The sequence below is a fragment of the Indicator indicator genome, chromosome 30 (assembly GCF_027791375.1).
Source record: "Indicator indicator isolate 239-I01 chromosome 30, UM_Iind_1.1, whole genome shotgun sequence".
Classification (NCBI taxonomy): domain Eukaryota; kingdom Metazoa; phylum Chordata; class Aves; order Piciformes; family Indicatoridae; genus Indicator; species Indicator indicator.
In genome coordinates, this window is record NC_072039.1 from 10109376 (window position 1) to 10116493 (window position 7118).

The following is a 7118-nucleotide window of genomic DNA, read 5'->3' on the forward strand; positions in this document are numbered from 1 at the left end:
TGTTTCTATGTTCATACTAAAGTATCATCACTGTTGATCTCAACTTCTGCTCTGGGTTGTCTTTTACTGCAGGTGAGACCAGTGGAAGAATCAAGAAGAGGCTGAGCTGTGCTTGAACTGGGAGATTTTGGACAGTGTCTGAGGATGGTGAGTCTATATTCAAGTTTGCTTCTGTCCTCTGTGTGGCTTTGTTCTTTCCTTGTGTGTCCAAATCTTGAAGAATAAATACAATAGAATCATAGAATGGCTAGGGGTTGGGAGGGACTTCCAGAGATCAAGTCTAGCCCCCCTGGAAAGCAGGACCACCTAGGGCAGGTCACACAGGAACACATCCAGGCAGATTTTGAGGATCTGTAGAGAAGGAGACTCCACAACCTCTGTGGGTAGCCTTCCTCAGGGCTCTGCCACCCTCACAGTAAAAAAAAAAAAAGCTTTTTCTCATGTTGAGAGGGAGTTTCTTGTGATTGAGGTTGTCCATTGCCTCTTGTCCTGCCACTGGGTATCACTGAAAAGAGCCTGGCTGCATCCTCCTGATAGCCACCCTTCACTTACTTATAGACACTGAGAAGGTGCCCTCTGAGCCTTCTCTCCTCCACACTAAACAGCCCTAGGTCTCTGTCTTTCCTCATGAGAGATGCTCCAGTCCCTTCAGCATCCTCATTGCCTTCCATTGAACTCTCTCTGGTAGTTCCCTGTCCCTCTTGAACTTGGGAGCCCAGAACTGGACACAATACTCCAGATGTGGTCTAACCAGGGCTGAGTAGAGGAGGAGAGCAACCTCCTTCAACCTGCTGGACACACTTTTCTTAATGTCACCTGAGTATGCTACTGGCCTTCTTGGCCACCAGGGCACATTGCTGTCCTGTGGATAACTTCTTACCAACCAGAACTCCAAGGTCTTTCTCTGTAGAGCTACTCTCTCCAGCAGGTAAATGGGAAAGAAGAGGGCTGGAGTGTTGTGTATTATATATAATCATGTAATACTTTATTACTGTGGCCAAGATGCTGTTGCCAGGGTAAGTTTACACCTAAGCTTGTCATTGGAATGTGGAATTGCAATATGGAAACTTGTCATTAGAATATTGTGGGGGAAAAAAAAGGAAGACTGGAATCCCCTTCTGACTCCCGGGCCTGCTGACACAGCCCAGCTTTTGGGGCTTACTGCTTTATTTTTACCTTAAAACTTAAAGCTGGGGTTTCTCCCTCTGTCACTTCTCAGGAAAGGTTTAACACCACATTAATAACTTGCTCTGATGCCACTAAAGTAGCAAAAATGTCACAATCAGTGACAGAAAAAATAAAATCTAAAGGAAACTGGAAGGACTGAAACACAGCCAACAGCAGCCAGATTGGTGATAAACTGGGATAGTGCCTCCAGCAAGAAATAACCCAAAATAGGTGTGGTTTGATTAGGGGAGGGAAGATGAAGACCAGGAATGTTGAAAGATAGGCTGAAAGTGTCCTTAGGGTGGGGGTTTGAACAGGGTTTTGAGGGCCACCTGCTGACCTGCATGTTGGGCAGGGGGCTGGAGCATTGCTGCAGGAATCACGGAATGGCTTAGGTTGGACAGGACCTCAGAGATCACCTACTCCAACCCCCTGGAGTTGCCTCTCAACTGGCTCAGGTTGCTTGAGTCCTCATCTAACTGGGCCTTGAACACCTCCAGGGAAGGGGCATCCACAACCACTCTGGGCAACCTGTTCCCAGTGTCTCCCCACTCTTGTACTGGAACATGGGATCCTCACCAGCATTGTTCTGGCTGCTGCCAGAACTATGTCATGGTGTTGGAGTGCAGAGGAGAGAATGGCAGAAGCAGTCCAAGAGCTGAGGATATGAACATTTAGGTTAAACATGTTCAAAAAAAAGTACAAGGCAGGCTGCTGGAGGAAGTAGTGATGCTTCCTATGGGATCATCCCCTGTGTGCTCTAACAACTGGAATAGAAGGGGACACCTGCTCCTGCAGTGATGGAACTGTCAGCTCTGCTACTGTGCATGCAGCATTTTCTGTCTGCTCTCTGCTTTTCACAGAATCCCAGAGTGCCAGGCTGAAAGGGACCCCAAGGATCATCTGGTCCAACCTTTCTAGGTCATAGTGTAGTGCTGCCTGAGAGCATCTCCATGGCCTTTGAGATTTTGTAATCTCTGTTATGTTTCTGTTAGACACCTGAAGAGCTCTAATCTTTTAAATTCTTAGCTGCAGAAAAGCCACCTTTAATCCTTGTCACCCCTCTCTGGACCTGTGCTCTTTTTGGGGTGTGCAGACTGTGGAACTTTGGACTTGGTAAAATATGGAAGCTTCAGCTTTTCACTGTGTTCCTTTCCTGTGTCTTTACAGATACTTCCCTGGCCCACCCTTAGCTGTTAGCATGTATAGCTGGTTTCTTCTAGACAGGAGGGTCTTCTGCTCCTTGGGAATACCTGAAGATGACTTTACCGTTTCAAAGGACCTTCAGAAAAAAAAAAAAAAATATGGGGTTTTCATCTTATTAAAATGATTTGATTTTTTTAGATACATTTTAGGGGGAAACCTCCCTTCCCTCTACTAAACTCAGCCAACAGAAAGCCCCCACTCCACTCAGCCACTGTTTTGGGAAGAGAGTATCAGCTGTAAAGAATAAGCATTTGCCTCCACCTCCTTACCTCAGCAGCTGCAGGTAGAGCTGATGTAAACTTTTGTCAACCTCCCCTGAGCCCTGTTGTGAGCTCTCTGAGTCATGGCTTCTGAGTTAAACACAGGTCTGCAGGGAGGGATGGAGGTCAGCTGCTAGTTAATGGACGCTCCACAGGGTTGTCTGCTACCCCTGCATCCCTTCAGGGCTTGACTTCTCCAGCCAGCTGCTAGGAGGGCTGGCTGTGAACTCTGTTGCCTGCAGGCATGCTGAGCACTTGCTTAATGACCACGATCAGTGCAGTCAGAGGGCACAGCACCAGTGCCCTCTGGTTAACAAGGGCATGCCCAAAAGCTTCTGCCTTACCCAGCAGCACCCTAGATGTGAACCACGAGCTGCTCTCCCCTTTCTGCAGCTGCAAACACTTGGTACAGGTTGGTTAAGAACTTGATTAGCTTTGCTTGTGAGACTTTCCTCATTTCTTCCTTGAAGCCTAGCTGCTGTTGAAAATGACCTTGAAGACAGCACTAGTGGTGGTTTAATCCTTAACCCTGGCTAATGGAAGCCCTGACAAGCACCCAGTACCTTAATACATTACCTAAAACTAACCTGGCAGGTAAGTTGGTGCAGGCTGCTGGGCCAGCTCACCTCTTTCCACACACTCAGCAGCTCCCACAGCAGCATTCCTCCCTCTTCTTGCTGTGGGGCTACTGGGACTGTAGACATCTGGATTTTCATGGTGATTCATACTCTTTAGAGGGGGCCATGAGTGCTGGTCCAGGCAGGGTTTTACAGCTCAGCCATTCCTCCCCCTATTCCAGCTGGTGTATAGAGTTGATAGCTCTTGACTTGGGTCCTTTTGTCTCTCAAAGGCTTCTTGCTTCATGTTTCTGTTCTGTGCTCAGCTCTGGGCAGCTTTCTGAAGAAGCAGTAAATGTGGTATTGCAGATCTCTGAGCTTTTCTGTCATCCTGGAAGGATGAAAAGATGACATTCTCCATCCCAGTCCTGATTTTTCAGGGTATAAAATAGTAACTTCTCTTCACACAGGTTTAGGGGTTTATTTCTAGGAGGCCACCTCAGTGGCTCAGAAGCCTTTTAGTTCACCCAAGGACCTCCTTAGACTTTGAGGAAATGAACTATTTTTATAGAGGCACCTGGAACAAAGATGCCCTTTGTGCAACAGAAGTGGAGGAGGCAGAACAAGAAGTCCCTTTGGCCACAGCCAGTCAGCTCTTTGCATCAGTTCATTGTAGATCTCCTGCCTAGGCAGTGGAGAGAAACAGAAATCCATCTGAGTGCAGTTCATCTTGCCTGCTGTTGGTACCTACTCAACAGAAAGAGGATAAATTTTAGCTTTTAGGATGAGATAAATGATAAAGGTCTTTCCCATCTCCTTGCCTGTAGAAAAATCAATATGACCAATTCCCAGCTTGGTCTTCTTTGGAAATACTCCTCAGACCTGGGCAGATATGTAACTCCTCAGCTGCTGGGAGCATCTCAGCCTGCAGCAGCTGGCAAGGCTGGGTGACTGCTGGGGCTCCAGTCTGCTGGGCAGAGCTGCTCCAGCTCTCCTCAGTTTGCACCTGATGTCCTGGATGTATCTTTCCAGGACAGTCACCGCCTCCTGCCAATTTTTCTGTCATTTTTCTCCAGCTGGAGGCAGATGAGGACAGTCTGTGCAATGAATCTGCTACCAGAGCCAGGGCTGCAGATTCAGCTCTCAGCTATCAAGGCCGTAGGCCCTTGCTTGCTCTCCTCTCCACCTGCAGGGTGATGCACCATGCTGTTGTGATGAAAAGCCCACCCTTAATATGTAGAAGGGATTGAAGTGGTTTCCTGGGCCTCATGGAAGAGTATTTACAGCAATTTTATTTGTGGTGCCAAAAAGAAATGGAGGATAGAGACACGTCAGGGTTGGGAAGGGTGTACTGAGTCCAGTGTGCTGGTGGTGCCACCTCCCTGAGGTGGGCAGGACCAGTTCTCCTTTTCTCACCCTTTAGCTGCTTGCTTCCACCTTTTTGTGAGTGACAAGCCCTGCCAGCACTTGTATTTCACAAGGGGTTTGGGCTCCTCCAGTGCCATCTCTGTGTCATTCACACCTTTTGTTTGACTCCCAAGGTCTTTGCTTTGAGTGTGTGGTCCTTTTTGAAGGGGAGAGATGGAGCTGCAGACCCATGAAGAGGAACTGGAGGTGACTCAGCAGGGTGAATGTGTGCTGCTCTTTGAACCACCCTCTTGCCCCATCTTGCAGAAAGCTGCTCGAGCTGTTGACAGAAAGATGCAGGTCAGGGTGGTGGCTGGCTCCAGGCCAGGGGAGATTCCAGCATCTCGGTGGCTGTCCAGTACTCCCAGTACAGATTCCCTGGGCATGTGGGACCAGGTGGCACCTCAGCCCTGTAAAGTTCCAAGCTGCAGGCTGGGCTCCTGGTGCATGCAGGGGTGTCTTTGCAGGAAATATCATCTCCCTTGGAGGCTGCAGGATGATCCCTTGAGTGCCAATCCTCTTTGGCAGGCACTGTGCTACCTCAGAGCCTCCAAATTCCTTCTGGGACCTTAGAAGCTGTGTACCTGCAGTGTACAAGTAGGAACATACCAGGGGGTGGGAGGAGCAGCACAGGAGAGATCCACTCACAGCATGAACATCACACAGTACTAGTGGGAGGAAAAAAAAGAATTAATTGCTGCCAACTGGCCTGAAGAACATGCTGTCCATGTTGTATTCAGCTCCTCCCTTCTTCAGAGGCTGGGAGAAAATGAGGGAAGTTTCTGTCTCCCCCTGCATGACTGGATGTCACTTGTAGCTCAGTTTGTGACAATAACCTTGTCTTCTTTGTTAGGTCTGCTGGGGTGGTTGGTGGCGGCAGAGGGGTCTGCTGGGGTGGGTGGTGGCGGCAGAGGGGTCTGCTGGGGTGGGTGGTGGCGGCAGAGGGGTCTGCTGGAGTGGTTGGTGGCGGCAGAGGGGTCTGCTGGAGTGGTTGGTGGCGGCAGAGGGGTCTGCTGGGGTGGGTGGTGGCGGCAGAGGGGTCTGCTGGGGTGGGTGGTGGCGGCAGAGGGGTCTGCTGGGGTGGGTGGTGGCGGCAGAGGGGTCTGCTGGGGTGGGTGGTGGCGGCAGAGGGGTCTGCTGGAGTGGGTGGTGGCGGCAGAGGGGTCTGCTGGGTGGGTGGTGGCGGCAGAGGGGTCTGCTGGGGTGGTTGGTGGCGGCAGAGGGGTCTGCTGGGTGGGTGGTGGTGGCAGAGCACATACCAGCTGTTCAGCCGGGCAGGCATCTGAGGTGGCATTTAGGAAATCCCTCTAGCTAAGCCAGCTAAATGAGAGCTGCAAGTGCTCAGCATTCCTGGAGCTGGCCACCCAGGCTGCCTGGCACCAGGAGGTCTCGCTGCCACTGCTCCTGCCCTCATGGGGTTGCTTGGATGGAAATGAGAGTAGGTATTTTGGGAGCTGTCAGAGGAAGAGGTGAAAGCGATGGAGCTTGAATCTGGTTCCTCCTCAACGTGAGCCTCTGCGATGCTGCTGAACTTTGGGGTAAGGTCTGCTTCAGTTCTGCAACAAGCTTGGCTCTTGGGCAGAAGTTTCTAAACCACATGTGAGCCTTTTTCTATTGCAAAAAGAAATGTCAGTGAGAATGGGAGAAGATCTATTTGTGGATGTTCAGGTCAGCTTAGGTTGGAAATTCAAACTAATGATCTGCTGAGCAACCTTTTAACTGTGCGCAACTGCAGCTTAGGGTTACAAAGGTCCTTCTGCAACTTGAGCTGGAAATGGTCCCTGTGCCAGGTCCTGAGCTCAGTGCTAGTCCTAAAAATCTTGCTGTGGGCTGGAGCAGACTTCCTAATTTCTTGGGCATGTTCTTGTGTGTTCTAAATGCTGGGCACATGGTGCATGGACTTGGTGTGTTAAATAGCAATGCGTGTTCTGCCTCTGCCTCAGAGTCTTCTGTGCTTCAGCTGTTAGCTCCAGGCTTACTCTGTTGCTTTCTTCCTGGTACATGTGAGGAAAACCAAAACTGGGTATGCAGTTTTTACAGCTGCAGTAGAAAAGGTTCCTTCCACCTTTCACTGCTCTGGTTTCCCAGCAGACCTCTGGCATTCTTCCAGAGGAGAACCTGCAGGAAGCAGAGCGCCTCTGCTGCCACTCAGATTTGGCCAAGACACATCCATAACCTCCTCCATAACTCTCTGTTCTCATGTTTGACTCTGCCTGTAATGAAAATGCATTTTGGTTTGTGGGTGTCAGCTGGAGTTGGGTGCCCCCAAGGCTGGGCAATGCCTCATGTTCACCCACCATGCACCATGGGGCAAGGTGGACCTGAGGTGGGAATGGGATTTCATGGCTTATCTCGGGGTGTGGTTGTGGTTTCCTCTGGGGCTTTCATCCTGAGCAGTGACTGTGACCTGTGGGGTGGTTGGTGTGTTTGCTTTCTCAGCAAGGAAGTTCAGACCTGCTTTTTGTCTGGGCACTGCTGCCCTGTGGTGACAACAGGCAGCAGGTCAGGGTGTTACAAAGCT